General features: G+C 44.8%; 2 pseudogenes; both read right to left on the reverse strand.

Moving 5' to 3' along the window:
• Positions 1-3,651: 3,651 nt before the first annotated feature.
• LOC145521938 (tyrosine-protein kinase RYK-like) lies at positions 3,652-6,258 on the reverse strand (annotated as a pseudogene).
• On the reverse strand, positions 5,522-6,074 carry LOC145521440 (EP300-interacting inhibitor of differentiation 1-like; annotated as a pseudogene).
• Positions 6,259-17,144: the final 10,886 nt, after the last annotated feature.

Below are 17,144 nucleotides of genomic sequence, written 5' to 3' on the forward strand. Positions count from 1 at the left end.
GGCCTGGTGTCCTGCAATTCATGGAGTCGCAAAGAGTCGGACACGACTGAGCGACTGAACTGAACTGAACTGATATGGTCCTGAGTCTGGTAGAGAAGGGACCTCCGGTCTTGATGAACTGGGCTCATCCACTCGATAATCGTTACTGAGAGGCCAGCTGTCATAGGATAGAAGTGGTTGTGTGGTTTGGCATAAGCAGGGCCTCAGGGAACAAATAAGATGACCAGCAGGGGACCAAGATCTGACACCAGGATTGTTGTGCCTCCCCTGTCCTCTGCTCACCTCTGTGGCTTCACACAGTGTCCCCTGTGGCCCCTCGGACCGAGGAAGCCACTCTACAGCAGAGGAGGGGGCGTTAGCCTGTAACTGCAGGACCCACCCTCCTATCACATTCCCACCTCCAGAGGCTACAAGGCAGGACCGGGCAGGGTTGTGATTCATAAACAGGCAGCCAAGGCAGCCCCTGGATAATGATGAGTCACCCAGTGCTGGGGTTCGCAAACCAGGGCAGGGGTCAAAGGTTTCCTTTGGTTTTTCACGTTATCTTTGCCTGTTGTCGCACCACAAACCTGGAGGTGCACAGAGACAGGCGCCGAAAGGCCTGAAAAGAAGACCAGATTTATTGTCTTCTGTAGATTTCCCCAAATCCTATCTTAATCAATAGCCATTATAGGCCGCCATCTTCACAGTTTGTGGACGATGTGAATGTGGGACCAAAGGGTAGAAGCAGGGGTGCCCCTCCTCACCCTAAGGCCCCATGTCACACTTTGGGGGACTCGGTTCCCATCCCTCCTGGGGTCCAGGCTGGGAGACTTTTGTTGGAGTAAGTCCTCAGGCAAGGGGATAAGATGCCAGTTGGTGGAATGTGTGATTCAGGTCCCTTCACAGGTGGCAAGGTATTGGAGGCCCTGGGCTTCTCGGGATGCAAAGATGTGGAATGAACTTAGTGAGCTGCAGGGGAAGAGGTGTTACACTAAGGGGATGTGTCTGGGGAAGTGAGAGCCCGGGGTGGCACGGGTGGTTTATGGCTGGTAAAGTGGCCTGGGCGTTCAGGGGCAGGGAGTCATGTGGAGGAGAAGGGTTTGTGTGAACAGATGAGATCAGTGGTGTGTGCTTTTCAGGAGGTGTCTAGGTCCTTCCCTACAGGAAGGTCACCTGTCCCAGCCCTGCCACGGGGGCCCCCACTCCTGGAAGGATGAGTAAGGGGCTGGGAGCTTAGGGATAGCAGTGTTTCCTGCCATGCTCTCTCCTTGTCCTCTCGCCTCCCCACCTCCCATTGTCTGAGCATTACTTTTTCAACCAACTTGCCCTTTTGCTGGCCTGAAAGTGGCCAACCAGCCCAGCAGCTGCCAACAAGGAAGGGAGCTCACCTAAGGATTGAGGAGGAGGAGGCAGAGGCAACACCACGCCCGTAGGCTCTCTAACCAAGGCCAGCTTAGGTCCTGCTCTCTGGTTATAATGCATCATCCCTGCCTTCTCCCAGCAGGTTCACCAGGAACTCACCACCCTGCGCATCGTGGACACAGTTGGGCAGCAGAAGCAGGACCACGATGGCAAGACTGAAGTTGGCGCCAGCAGCCCTTGCCACCTGGAGTCCTGGGGTGACCCAGCCGTGGGGAGAAGCCTGGTTGGCCAGTGGAGAAGGGAATGAGTCCCCAGAGTCCTCCCACTGGAGTCTCTCCTGGTGGCTCCCCCCAGGCTCCCCACACCCTCTGTGGGACTGTTGTTCCTCAAAATTTCAATTATCTGTCCCTCACCTTTCTTTTATCCATCCCCTTCTCTGGATCCCCATTTTCCTTGTGTTTTTTTAACAGCACTAACACCTGATAATGGGGCTTCCCAGGTGGCTCAGCGGTGAAGAATCCGCCTGTCAATGTGGGAGATGTCTGTTCCATCCCTGGATGGGGAAGATCCCCTGGAGGAGGAAATGGCAACCCACTGGCCTTGAACCACACACCATGGTTGTCCAGGTCTGGGCTGAGAATTGACAGTAAAGTTATAGCAAAGAGAGTGAGCATCTGTGAAGGCAAAAGGCAGGTGAGGGCAGGGTTGGCAGGAAAAGGCCCAGAGGCCTCCTCCCCTCAGTTATGTGAGAGCAGAGTAAAGGTGCAGGGCTGGCCTGGCAGAGAAAGCATGGTCCCTCCTGCTCCATCCCCAACACTCCATAGAGCCACTGCCCCTCCCTTCCTTGTGGAGAAGGAGAAGCCCCCTGCTGGGCAGAAACTGCACATCCTGGATATGTCCCCTTGCCCACCAGGTCAGTACCCAGCATCAGCTAACACACAGCCTTTCTGGATACGTGCCAGACGGCTCTGCAGGAAAAGCCTAGATGGAAGAGGACTTTCAGAATCGAACCCAGTGTCCGCCCAGAGATGGAGAGCATGTGGGGGCTGCTTCTGAGGAGCATTTCATTTCTAGAACCGAGCCTCTTTTCGGAACACATCCTCGGAGAAGGAAGCCACGTCCCAGTGAGGAGTGCCCTTTCATCACCGCAGTAAGCGCAGAAGTCCTTCCCTTCTTTCCCAGTGAGCTGCACGACCATGGACTCAGGTAAGTGAACCTGAAGAAGCAGAAACTACTCCCACATTCATATTGGACCTAGCATGTTACTAGCATTATGCACAGGGACTGTAGTATCGTCATGGCCTCCCTGTTTCTGAAGTAAGGCTCGGGTTCCGGGCAGTCAGTGGACACCTGTGCCAGGTCCTGCTAACAGTGGTTATCCCTGGGTCCACAGAGCCACCCCACGCTCATTTCACATGGCCTGGATTTCTGACATGAACGGACAATCTTTGTAGTTAGTAAAACACCATTGGGTGAGGGCTACCATAGTAGTGATTTCTACATTCATACTTCTGACCTGACTCCGTATCTCACAATAGTATCGTTCAGTTCAGTTCAGTTGCTCAGTCGTGTTTAACTCTTTGCGACCCCATGGACCGCAGCACGCCAGGCCTCCCTGTCCATCACCAGCTCCCAGAGTTTACACAAACTCATCTCCATTGAGTCGGTGATGCCATCTAAACATCTCATCCTCTGCTGTCCCTTCTCCTCCTGCCCTCAATCTTTCCCAATATCAGATTCTTTTCAAATGAGTCAGTTCTTCCTTCACATTACGAGGCCCCCTGCCAATATCTCCAAGCTAAACCAGTCCCAAAGAAACAGAAATCAGTGTTTACTGTTATGCAAGCCATTTAGTTTGGGGTGTAGTTTGTTATGTAACAATATATAACTAATAGAACAACCTATTACTTCCTAGAACCAAATTTTATCTTTAACAGGAAGTAAAAATAGCTCATATGAGTGTAATACTATAATTTGCCCACATGTTAATAAAATTTCAAATTTTCCTTCCTAACACACACACAAAAGAATATACTCATAGCTCAAAGGTAACTAGGTTAAAAAAATTTTTTACACAAAAAATTTGCACAAATATTTTCAGTTCAACCCAATAAAAGTGATATTTAGAAAATACTTCACATCATTAAGTCTGTCTTAGAAAGTTCAGATGCTATAGCATTCCTATGGCACAGTGTTCTGGAAGACAAATGTGTTTCTGTGGTGCTGGGTGATGTAGGCGACTGTCCAGCTCCAAGTGGGTCGCGACAGGTACCTTCCTCCTGATGCCGGGGAGCTATGAGAGGAGAGTCAGACACAGGCCCCCAGGGGTGCATGGAACTCTGTAAGACACTGGGCCGGCTGCTGGAACTGGGCCTCTTCTCTAGATCGAAGGCCCAGCACAAGCCATCACAGCAAATGGTTCATCAGGACAGCTGATGGGCTGGGCTATTTGGTAACCCCTTTCAGGTATGTGCCCATCTCAAACGGGTAGATGTCCATGTACAGCGTTTGGCACAAAGTCATGATTGCGTGGGACCTTTTAGTTGCAGGATGCTGCCTTCTTAGTTGTGCATGCGGGATCCGGTTCCCCAACCAGGGATTGGACCTGGGCCCCTGCACTGGGACTCCTAGCAACTGAATCACCAGGGAAGTCCAGAGAACTCATTATTAACCAGACTTTCAGAAGCCATCCATTGATCCATTGTTTTCGTTGTTCCCAAGGCAATGAGATCCCATGGGGAACAAGACTATGGAGAGGGGTTGTCTGTACTCTTAACTTAAAGTTGTCATCAATGACACAGCTCCTAGCATCCCGGTGTTTGTGGATGACTTCCCTTCTGACCAGATAGCTAATCCCACAGGCAGTGTGAACAGACATGTGGACCAGGTCTTGTTGAGAAATTCCCTGTGGCCTCTACTAACTTGTGCTGCCATAAAAACAATTGAAGATTCTCCCAATTCATGTAAGGCAATCCACCATGGGCTTTTCTCCTTCTACATACACATGAGTGATAGGGAGATTTCTGTGATGAAGGCTTCATAGCTTAAAATTTTCAGTAAGCATCACTGCCACCTGAATTTCAGAAGCTTGATTTGTTTTTTTTTTTGTTTTTTTTTTTACACAGAACAAGAAATCTTTGTTATCTTGCATGCTGGTGCATAACCAAAAACAAGCTTAATTAGAGGAGGAGACAGAGGGAAACTTCAAATACTGAGGTGGATTTCTGGGAAGATTTAAAACTTTTAAGGGTTGTTCATAGTGTCTTTTTTTAGATGTAGGGCTTTCCTTTTACTGGACAATTTTCACTTAACAGTTCTTACATTATGAAGTTCAACCAGAGTCTTTTGCCTGTAAAGTTAAATGAAAAAAGAGAGCAAGAGAAACAGAAAATTCTCTAGTATATACTGATGTTTGAACGAGTTTGTATTCTTTGTACCTTCATGTACATTTTACAGTCGAAATTTGAAACTCCATTATGGACGTCTTAAGTTTTGACTTTTAAAAATGTTCAAGGCAACTAACTTTCTTGAATTAAAGATTACAGTAGCTTTAAAAATGATCAAGATACATGTACAAACAAAATCTCAGTTGTTCTTGGAAACACGTTTTAAGATATAGCACACATGACACATACTTCTTTTGGGACTAGATTATCCTTTGAGATACTGAAGAATACTTGGTAGAAGATTTATTTTACACTAAAAATTTAGCCTTTGATAATCACAGCCTGGATAGATCACAAAGTCGAATCTTTAAAGTTTTCTCAATATGCTTTCAGTCCAAATAACTCAAAGACATCTTACGTCCTAAGGTGGATAAATCAGTTATTTTTTCTCATATAACTATCATCAATGGGCTCTTGTACTGGCAGTCTGTCTTGGTCATAACTTATTCTTGCAAAGCCAGTCCTTACAGTGAAACATGAAAGATTATCTTCTCCAATCAAGGAAATTAACCTGAATAAATAACAAAGTCAAAGCCATAAGTGTCTCTGGACATTCTTGAAAACAGGTTTCGACAGTACTAAGATACTTTGCTTTATCAATTTTCCTCCTTTTTCGTTTTTTTGGAAGATCAAGCTTTTCATTGGCACAGAACTATTTGGAATGAACCCAAAAGACAGCAGAATGCTGGGTCTCTCCTCAAGCAGCTCCCTCCTCTCTTAACAGCATTTAACTACTCTCTATCAATGATCTCATCACAGCCAAGTTCTTTGGTCAGACGATTGACAACCATAAGTGAGAAAAGCTCTCCGATAAAAACCAACTGATCAAACAGGGTCTTCTCATAATGCATCTGAAACCCACCATCCAGAGCTGCTTCTCAGGCTCTGGAGGTTCTCAGAAACATCTTGTTGGCTTCTTCAAGGGCCGCTGACACTCTGTAACCCTCACCGTTGAGCGGCTCCTCTTCCGGAGAGTCACAGTCGTCCTCTGAGTCATTGAATTTCTCGCCCTCGCCCTCGTTCTCAAAATCAGGGCCCACGATCAGGCCTGGCTGCTCCCCAGGGCTGGGGCCCCTGTGGCTCCGCCATTGGCTGGGCTGCCTCCTCTTCCATGGGTCCTTCCTCCTCCAGCTGTGGCAGGTCCCCAGCACGGGAGGAGTTCCAGGATAGCTCCTGGCTCCCACCTCCTACCTCCATATGCAGGTCACTCTCACCAGGCATCACATCCGTCTGCAGGTAATTGCTCTCCTCATAGAGCTCAGACAGCTCGTTCATTTCAGACATAGTGCAAGCAGCTCAACCTCTTCGCAAGCCGTTCGTTTTCCACCCAGAAGCTTGATCTTTAACTGTTTCTCTTTATTTGGATCTTTTTCATCTACTAAAACTCCATGAAAAATACACCCCAAAGTACATCTTTTAGAGTTATCCACTCCCTGGATACGTGAACCGTGAACTTCCAGATGTTCATGCTGGTTTTAGAAAAGGCAGAGGAATCAGAGATCAAATTGCCAACATCTGATGGATGATCAAAAAAGCAAGAGAGTACCAGAAAAACATCTATTTCTGCTTTATTGACTATGCCAAAGCCTTTGACTGTGTGGATCACAATAAACTGTGGAAAATTCTGCAAGTGATGGGAATACCAGACCACCTGACCTGTCTCTTGAGAAACCTGTATGCAGGTCAGGAAGCAACAGTTAGAACTGGACATGGAACAACAGACTGGTTCCAAATAGGAAAAGGAGTACATCAAGGCTGTATATTGTCACCCTGCTTATTTAACTTATATGCAGAGTACATCATGAGAAACGCTGGGCTGGAAGAAGCACACGCTGGAATCAAGATTGCTGGGAGAAATATCAATAACCTCAGATATGCAGATGACACCACCCTTATGGCAGAAAGTGAAGAAGAACTAAAGAGCCTTTTGATGAAAGTGAAAGAGGAGAGTGAAAAAGTTGGCTTAAAGCTCAACATTCAGAAAACTAAGATCATGGCTTCTGGTCCCATCACTTCATGGCAGATAGATGGGGAAACAGTGGAAACAGTGGCTGACTTTATTTTGGGGGGCTCCAAAATCACTGCAGATGGTGATTGCAGTCATGAAATTAAAAGACGCTTACTCCTTGGAAGGAAAGTTATGACAACCTAACAGTATATTAAAAAGCAGAGACATTACTTTGCCAGCAAAGGTCCGTCTAGTCAAGGCTATGGTTTATCCGCTGGTCATGTATGGATGTGAGAGTTGGACTATAAAGAAAGTTGAGCGCCGAAGAATTGATACTTTTGAACTGTGGTGTTGGAGAAGACTCTTGAGAGTCCCTTGGACTGCAAGAAGATCCAACCAGTCCATCCTAAAGGAGTTCAGTCCTGAGTGTTCATTGGAAGGACTGATGTTGAAGCTGAAACTCCAATCCTTTGACCACCTGATGGGAAGAGCTGACTCATTGGAAAAGACCCTGATGCTGGGAAAGATTGAGGGCAGGAGGAGAAGGGGACGACAGAGGATGAGATGGTTGGATGGCATCACCGACTCAATGGACATAGGTTTGGGTAAACTCCGGGAGTTGGTGATGAACAGGGAGGCCTGGCGTGCTGTGGCTCGTGGGGTCTCAAAGAGTCGGACGCGACTGAATGACTGAACTGAACTGAACCTGTCTCCCAGGCCTATGCATGAGAGTCTTCCCCTGACACATCCATCACCTGAACCCATCAAGTTGGTGCCCCGTCCAAGCCTGCGTCCTGTCCTCCTCCCAGCCCCCATGTGTCTCTTGTCCCCAAACCGTCCAGCACAGGCCCCCTGCTGAATAGAGACTCGAGTGAATCAGTGACATGAAAGTGAAAGTCCGACTCTGTGACCCCATGGATTATACAGTCCATGGAATTCTCCAGGCTAGAATACTGGAGTGGGTAGCCTTTCCCTTCTCCAGGAGATGTTCCCAATCCAGGGATTGAACCCAGGTCTCCCACACTGCAGGTGGATTCTTTACTAGCTGAGTCACAGGGGAAGCCCAAGAATTCTGGGTGCCTTTTCTTTATAATTGGTAATTTACAAAACCTGCTGTCCCATGGCCCTGCACCAGGGCAGAGAAAGATCCTGTGTCCTGGTACAGGTTCTTCTGCCTCCCCACAGCTGCAGGACAGTGGAATTTATTGGCCATAGATGCCTGGCCCATCAGTTGATCAATGTGTAGAGTAGGAGGGCTGTGACTCCTATTGTTTGGTGAGGCAAGGGCTCAGGTCTTAGGATTGGGCCCACGCAGCTCAAACACCTAATGAGGGCAGCATAGGTCATATGTCCAGTCACTCCTGCTGTGATGGAAAATGAGGTGACTCGTGAGGAAGGTAGTAGAGAGTGTTTCCAGAAGCTGGCGTGTCAGGTGGTATGAAGGTATTCTGGCAATAGAACAAGTGAGATGAGAAACAAAAGATCCTGGAAAGAGGGAACAATAAGAAGTAAATCTCTGAAATCAAAATGATTCCAGAGTTGGGTCATTTTGATTAATGAATAGTCCAAATGCCTGTGATGGGAGGAAGAGATGTCAGGAGGTGGGAAGAGAAAAGGAGGATGACAGGGCATTCCCAGGGCAATTGTCCTCCCAGGACCAAGTCATGGCAGATGGATCGTTTTCCCAAACACACACACACACACACACACAGAGTGGGATAGGTCTACCTCATTTCAAGAGAATTGCCACTCCATCTTGAGGATCTCAATTACCTATTGTCTTTGGCATTTTATCCCAATGAACGAAAACTTGCTCAAGCCAGCCCTTACAGTCTCCATTTGGGATTTTCATGAGGAACTCAGTCACAGCTCTCTGATTGTCCAATGTCTGCCTCCAAGATAAACCACTGTTCAATTTCTGTTCTCTGAGTCAGAAGAGGATTTCCATCCTTGGAAGCCAAACTGCCAGAACCTGCCGGAGCATCCACTGCTTTGCCCTGACATACCACCCTCCCTGCAGGGTGGGAAGTCCTGTCCCCAGGAGGTGAGGTCCGTGTCCGGTCTAGACCACCTGTCCCAATGCCCCGTCACGCCTCTGCTTCTCTTCCAATCTCCTGGTCCTGCTCTATCCTCTCTGTCCCTGCCCTGGCTGCTGGGCCTCCTAGGTGGAACCAACTTCCAGTCTGTATGCAAACACATAATTCTGCACCCCTACAATGACTCTTCTGCCTCTGCCATAGGCCTTCCTACTTCCCACCGGTTGTGACAGTTTCCAGCTTCATGTCAAGCTGGGTTTTTTTTTTAGTTCTTTCCCAGATTTTTCAGAGTCTCTGTCTGTCTTCCCAGGCCTTTCACCTTCATGTCCCAGAGGACCAAAGAATTTAACCTTCTCACTAAACAAAGATAGTAAACAAAAGTCTTACTGACCTGGCCTGGTCCACACCCTGTGGTTGTCCTAGTCTGAGCTCAAGATTGACGGTGAAGTCATCGCAGAGACAGTGAGAGTCTGTGACAGAGAAAGGCAGGTGATGGTTGCCGTTGGGAGAAAAAGACCCACAGGCATCCCTTCCAGATCCCTGTGACAGCAAGTGTGTCCCTCTGTAGGGCTTGGCTTGGCAGAGCAAGGACTGTCCCTGCCCAGCCCTGTCCATCACCAGTCAAAAGAGTGCCCTTTGCTGGTTTGAGGAGGGAGAGGAAGTTGTGGGGAGATGGAAAACATGTGGGGGCCGCTCCTGAGGAAGCGGGATCACAGAGGGGGCGAGGAGCACAGAACCCAAAGCTGGATACCATAGGATATCAAGGGACCTGGCAACCCAGGAGTGCCCATCGTGATCTGCGCTCCTCAATCCAGTACTCATTAGGTCAGGGGGCTCAGTGGTCATCAGATACACTCTCTCCTCACACCTTCAGCTTCACAAATCATCTCTCGTGGCCCCTTAGACCAGGAAGCCACTCCACAGCACACCCATGCTCCTAGCACATCCACTGCGCCCTGAAACCACAGCCAGGGCTCTTCAAAGACAGGCTGAGGAAGCCCTCAGCAGGTTCACCAGGGGTGAGGCACCCATTTCTGGGACCCAATATACCCTAAATCTGGGGATGGTATGCTAGGACAGTGGCACATTGATTTGCCTGTTGTCTTCAGCTGCTTTTGCTCTACAAAGGAGGGGGTGGGTCCCTCAGACAGAGACTGATACCAAACAGCCTGCAGGGAAAAGTTTGCAGAGTCCCGCTTCAACCAAGTATCACTGTGATGTTTGTGTATCCAGCAGGTAACTATACGGATCTGGGACCAGACGGTAGAAGTGGGGTGTCCATCCTCACCCTCACGGCACAAGTCCCACTTTGAGAAACTGTACTGCCTCCTACTTCAGGAACTGAGAGCTTTACTGGGGTTTGTTCTCAGGCAAAAGGGTAACATGCCAGTGTTTGGGGAAGCCAGAGCTAACTCGCTTTGGTTAGTGATTTTCCACAGGCAAGTTCAAGCGTAAAACAGAGGTATCATGAATTTAAACCAACGAGGGAGAGGGGTGTGTTTGTGTGCGTGTCTGTGCGTGTGCGTGCATTCACTTGCTCACTTGCTTTTCAAAGTATTTCAGGTCTTCTCATGGTTCTTCAGGGAACCGCAGAGAGGAAGTGCCTTATGCTGTGCTGCCCAACTCAGGGGCTCCCACTTTCTGAGGAGGTGAGGTGGCCTGCGGGCAGCAGCATTTCCTGCCACACCCTCTTCTCTGTCCTCTACCTCTCCTCCACCCAGTACTTTTTTTTTGCCAATTTTTTAATTTTATCTGGCTTTGCCTTGACTGGAGGACGGCAACAAGCCCCAGGAGAATTTACAAGGAGGAAGAGCTTGCAGTGCAGAGAGAGTCAGGGGTGAGGAAACCACCAGCAAGAAACTTCTGGGACAACCCCTCCTAGTCCTGGGTCTTAGTGGCTTCCCAGTCCAGAAGCTCTAAGAAAATGGTTTTTGTTAGTCATCTAGTGAGGGGGGTGGGGGGAGAGGGGGGAAGCTGATTCCTCCCAGGGCCTCAGGCCAAGGGCCCAGCTGGTCCACACTTTGATTTCAGCTGGGGAGAACCAGAGCAGCGAAACTCAGGGAGTCACCTTGGACTTCTGTCCTGCAGACAAGAAGTGTGTGAAAATAGTGGGTTTGATCTGAGCAGTTGAGTCTGTCATGTGTTATGGCAGAAATAGAAAACTAATACACACACCCTTCCCATTTAAATGAAACTTTGTCTGGATATAAAACTGTAGGCCCAAAACTCTTTTCCTTTAAGACTTTGGCGATAGAGCTCCCAGGGGCTTCCCAGGTGGCTCAGTGGTAAAAAAAAAATCTGCCTGCCAATGCAAGAGACCTGGGTTCCATTCCTGGCTTGGGAAGATCCTCTGGAGAAGGAAATGGCAGCCCACTCCAGTATTCTTACCGTGAGAATTCCATGGACAGAGGAGCCTGGCAGGCTACGGTCTATGGGGTCGGAAACACTCAGACACAACTGAAGCAACTTAGCATGCATGCACACACAGGCAGTCATTTAGTCCCAGTGGAGGTGGGAGAAGGTTTAAAAAACTTTTTCAAACAACAGATCAATAGATGTGCTCATAGGTGGGACAAGTTCATTGTTTTTCTTTTGTTCCACTAATATTAGTCTTCTCTCTTTCCATCTTTAATGTAAATCAGTTACTGAGACATAATTTACAGACAGTTATAATTGAGATATAATTTATAGACAGTTATTGAGATACAGTTTATAGAGCGCCTTCCTTTTGAATAAAACAGCTTAAAGTCCTTTATCTTTGGGAGTATATTAGAAACATGTAGGCATTTGGCAAAATTATAAGACATGTTCCCAGGCTATGGAAGTAAGAGCAAATGAATGATATTACTTCAGCCATGAATCATCATACCAACCTGTAAATTCTGTGGAGAATCATATTTCCAAGCAGTACTATTTTCAAGTTTGCAGAAGTGAAAAAACTAATGATTTTTCTCAGTGAAGCCCTTGATCATTTAGACAAAGTGAATGCCAGAACTAGAAGTCACTTCCACTTACTATGATGTTTATAGTTTATGAGCTTCATAAAATTAGTCCATATAATACTACATTTATTACAAGTATGATACATATTTTAAAGAACTGCCTACTCACTTTTAGTCACTGGAAACACTTAAGTTGATTATAGACTTTACAAAATATGGACTTCCTTGGTGGTCCAGTGGTTAAGACTCCATGCTTCCAGTGCAGGGGCATGGGTTGAGTCCCTGGCTAGGGAAGTTCTACATGCTGCATGGTGTGGACCCTGATCCCCTAAAAAAAGCCACAGCCATTGGTGACAACATGGATGGACGTAGAAAGTGAAAGTGAAAATTGCTTAGTTGTGTCCAACTCTTTGCGACCCCCCGAACCATACAGTCCATGGAATTCTCCAGGCCAGAATATTGGAAGGGGTAGCTTTTCCCTTCTCCAGGGTATCTTCCCAACCCAGGGATTGAACCCAGGTCTCCCACATTGCAAGTGGATTCTTCACCAGCTGAGCCACCAGGATAGCCCAAGAATACTGGAAGGGGTAGCCTATCCCTTCTCTAGTGAATCTTCCCGACCCAGGAATCAAACTGGGGTCTCTTGCATTGCAGATGGATTCTTTACCAACTGAGCTATTAGGGAAGCTAAGTGGAAGAAGTCAGACAGAGAAAGACAAATATTGTATGCCTTTGCTCGTGGAATCTAAAAAACAAAACAAATGAACTAACAGAGTCATAGATAACAAAGAACAAACAAGTGATTGTCACAGTGGGTGGAGGGTGAAAGAAGGAGAGGATGGAGATTAAGAGGAACAGACCTGCAGGTACAAAATAAATGAGTCAAGGGTATGGAAAGTACAATGTGGGGAACATAGTCAGTAGAGTTTAACATGTTTGTATGGTGACAGAAGGTAGCTTGACTTACTGACTTACGGTGATCATTTTAAAATATATAGAAATGTTTAATCACTGTGCTGTATACCAGGAACTAACATAGTGTTGTATGTCAGTTATATTTCAAAAACAAATAACAGCCTCAGAAAAAGAGATCAGGTTTGTGTTTACCAGAGGCGGGGTGGGGGTGGAGGTGGTGGGAGAGGGGGAATTGAATGGAGTTAGCCAAAAGGTACAAACTTCCAGTTATAAGATGAGTAATTACTAGGGGTGTAATATACAGTATAATAAATAAAATTAACACTGCTGTATGTATGATATATTTCATCAGAGGATGAGATGGTTGGATGGAATCACTGACTCAATGGACATGAACTTGAGTGAACTTTGGGAGATAGTGAAGGACAGGGAGGCCTGGTGGGCTGCAGTACACGGGGTCTCAAAGAGTCAGACACGACTTAGCGACTGAACAACAACGTTATATGTTAAATTTTTTGAGTGAATCTGAAGAATTCTCATCACAAGTACAAAACATTTTTTTCTTTTGTATCTAAATGAAGTGATGGATATTTATAAAACTTGTGGTAATCATTTTATGGTGTATATAAGTCAAAGCATTATCCTATATACCTTAAACTTATATGTCTCTGTATGTCAATTATATCTCAAAAATTGAAGAAAAAAATAGATTAATTTACTAATAAAAAAATTTAAAAAGTCACATTGTAGAAAATAGCACCGTTTAAAAATTGAACTCGACCAAATTAAATCAGATGCACTAGATAGTTTGAGGACTCTCGGAGAAGCTTAATGAATAGTTTGAAATAGTTTAAAATACATCTTTAGAATATATTTAAACAGTGTGAATTATACTAACACTTTGCTGTTGAGAAATCATTAGTTTTGGATTTAACATAGAATTGCACCATAGGAAAAGTTGAATTGGGAGAATTGTGTCTTTATGAATACAAGTGAGCAGTGAAAATTCTTATTGCACAGTTACTTTGTCCGATGGTTAGACATTTCCTTGCAATATGAGAATTTTTTTTTTACCTTGAAACTATGTAATTAACTGTTAGTTTTAGCTAACAGATGCCACGTGATATACAGTAGCAGAAGAACGAGAAAACCACACATTATTTTTTCTGCTAAAATCAGTTTCGGATCATTTTCCACAAAGCATTTTGGCTAAAGCCCATCCTTCCCATGATGAACTAACAAACAAGGAACAAGGAATAGCAACAAAGATGAACAACATTTAAACCTCTGATTTCTGCAATAATGGATGACAATTGTCAATGGAAGAAAGTAATATTTATCTGGGGGAAAAAGGTATAACATGGAAAGCTCTTGCCTGGAGAATCCCATGGATGGAGGAGCCTGGTAGGCTACAGTCCATGGGGTCGCTAAGAGTCGGACACGACTGAGCGACTTCACTTTCACTTTTCCCTTTCATGCACTGGAGAAGGAAATGGCAACCCACTCCAGTGTTCTTGCCTGGAGAATCCCAGGGACGGCGGAGCCTGGTGAGCTGCCGTCTATGGGGTCGCACAGAGTCAGACACAACTGAAGCGACTTAGCAGCAGCAGTAACATATGCTTTTCATGAACATGTTTTGCCTTATTAGCAGATATGTGCTATACACATAATTGCACTTATATTAATATTTAACTAATCAGATAGTAATTTTGTTTTCCATTTTTTCTGATTTTTTTGTATATTATGTAAGACATTTTCTCTTATTTTTTCCCGCAATATTGAATGCCTGAAATTTGTTCCTGTCAGAATGCTATCTGTTTTAATTACTATCAAAACATTTTTTATCTCTTCATAAAAGTAAACCTTATCTCAAAGGAGTATGCTTGATTTCTCAAAGACTCCTTTGAAAAGCTCCTATCTACCCACGGTAATGTGAATTCTCCTTCACTTCTCTCTCTTTTGGAAAGGACTCTTTGGTCTTCCTTCTGAGCCATAAGATTCGTCTTTGCGGTGACAGTGCTTAGCTTCTCTGCTTCTCCCGGAGAATGTTAAGCCGGCCACTTGCACTCCTTGGCTGAGTTTACAGCAAGTCATGCTCATTTACTCACAAAGTCAGGTTTACTCATTTGTTCCATAACCACTGGTGGCAAAGAGAATGGATTGGGTCACGGCGTGAGCAGTCAAGACATGACCTGGAATATGAGAGGAGAAGAAAAATAAAAGAAGGAGAGGAAATACAAGACAGAACCTCTAAGTCATCAGCAAGCTTTAGGTGGTGTCCTGCACTCACTCATGTGAGGAGCACTTGCCCAGGAGTTCTCTGAGTGGTTTATTGCCATCTCCATCGGCGCTCTCCAGTGTGGGGGAAAACTCCTGATAGTTCTTGAAGACACCACCAAAGACTTTCAGAGTTTAGGATTTTGGTGGGGGTGGGTGTGGGGATGGAGGGAAGGGAGTCTTTTCTATTTTTCACTTTGCTGTGAATCTCCCTGGAGGGAAAGAACCCAGAAAACTACTTGCTCAGATGGGGAGATGGGAAGCTGGAAATAATATAGAGACACTTCTAATGTTTATGTTGCTACAGTGAAGTCAGATTAGATTTTATTCTCTTGAAGTTTAAGCTGGGTAAGAACGCATGAGAACCATTCACTGCTGCCCTTCCTATGTGTTCTAAGGGGGTAAGATTCATGATGAAATATTCACCTTTAACTGATAGTTGGAATATTTTCAGTTTAAAGTTTTGATTCTGAGTCTCCAAAGCAAGAGGGACACATAACTCCTTTCTTAAAGCACAGTTGAGTTTACACGAGAGGGAAATCTGTGAGGGCCAAACCGGACAAAAGAATTGAAAGGCAGAGTGGTAAGCCCAGTAGGGGACCCTGTGGCTTTCCAGAGGTTGGTGGAAAGGAGGGAAAGGAGGGGAAGGTTCTTGGCCTCAGGATGCTAAGCGTTTAGATTTTACTCCTATCTAGGCACCAGCCTATGGGCTTTATCAAGGTGAAGAGTTGGATCTGAGACACCATATAAAGCTGAGAGAGAGTGAAAAGATGAATTAGAAAAGCATCTCAGGGCCACAGAGAGACAACAGTAAAAGGAGACAGCAGGCATCCTTCTCTGTCTTGGCCTGAGTGCTCTGTGTAAAACAAATGAGAAACTCTTCGCTGAGAATTAATAACTATAGGCTGGTCTTAGGGTTAGAATTTACTCTGCCTGACCCATCAAGGGATCTCCAAGTCACAAAACTAACATAAAAATAATTCCCACTAGTAAAGATCCATGTTTGTCTAACAGGATTAAACGAATACTCCTCCAGAAGAACACGATCTCAAGTAGGCTGCTGACATTACTCATAGATAAAGCTCAGCCAAAGAAAACGTCATGGGTTAAACTTAGAAATCGCATCAAGACTCAAACCACAGTAAGTGAAAGAAGTCTATCCAACTCAGTAGGAACCATAATATATATATATATATATATATATATACATATATATATATGTAAATCATAAAGGCATACAGGAAAGAACAAAAATAATTGCAAACAATGAGACACTGTCAAAATAGACTTTTAGCAGTGAAAAATGTTTGCTGAATTTAAAACTCAATGCACTGGTGAACCAGCATTTTAGACAAAGCAGCATAGAGAATCCATGAACTAGATGACTGAGCTGAAGAAATTAATCAAAATTCAGCAGAGTTTCATTCTGAAACTGAGACAGAGGTATAAGAGAAAGCTATACAATAAGAGGGCCCAACCTACATCTAACAGGACTTTCAAAAGCAGAAAGGGAAAAAAAATGAGAGAGAGGAAATTTTCAAAGAGCTAGGAATTTTCCAGATTTTTATGAAACACATTAATTCTCAGTTTCTGGAAACGACAAATCCCAAGAAAGATACACAAAAATAAATTAATTACTAGATGCATTGCAGTGAAATGCAAAATATCTTCAAGATCTTAAAAGAGAAAAAGGAGAAATATTAAAAGTGACTATTGATAAAACATAAGCTATCTGTAATGGAAAGACAATCAGATTGACAACAAACTTCTAATTAGTTTTAAAAACTTCTCAGCCATCATCTCTTCAAATATGACTTCTTCCTTGTTTTCTTTTATCTCTTCCTTTGGGATTCCAGTGAAATGTGGGGTAAACTTCATTGTGTCTGCTATGTCTCTTACTCTTTCTTCTGTATTGTTTCACCCTTTGGACTTTTTGTACCTCATTCCAGGTAATTTCTTTTATTTACCTTCCAGTTTACTAATTCTCTCTTCAGCCATACATAACCTGCTATTAGACACATGTATTGAATTCCTAATTTTAGTTACTCAGTTTTATAGTCATAGGTTATTCCATATATCAAGTGTATATAATTTCTAGCTCTACATTGAATTTCCATCTTTTTTAGCTCCTTAAACATGCTAAGCATAGCTAGTTTTAATTTCCTGCCTAATAGTTCTAAAATCTAAAACAGTAAAATCTAATATGGTAGTTACTAGCTACATTTGGCTCCTGAGC

This window comes from Giraffa tippelskirchi, chromosome 9, assembly GCF_054371585.1.
Source record: "Giraffa tippelskirchi isolate mGirTip1 chromosome 9, T2T-mGirTip1v1.2.pri, whole genome shotgun sequence".
Classification (NCBI taxonomy): domain Eukaryota; kingdom Metazoa; phylum Chordata; class Mammalia; order Artiodactyla; family Giraffidae; genus Giraffa; species Giraffa tippelskirchi.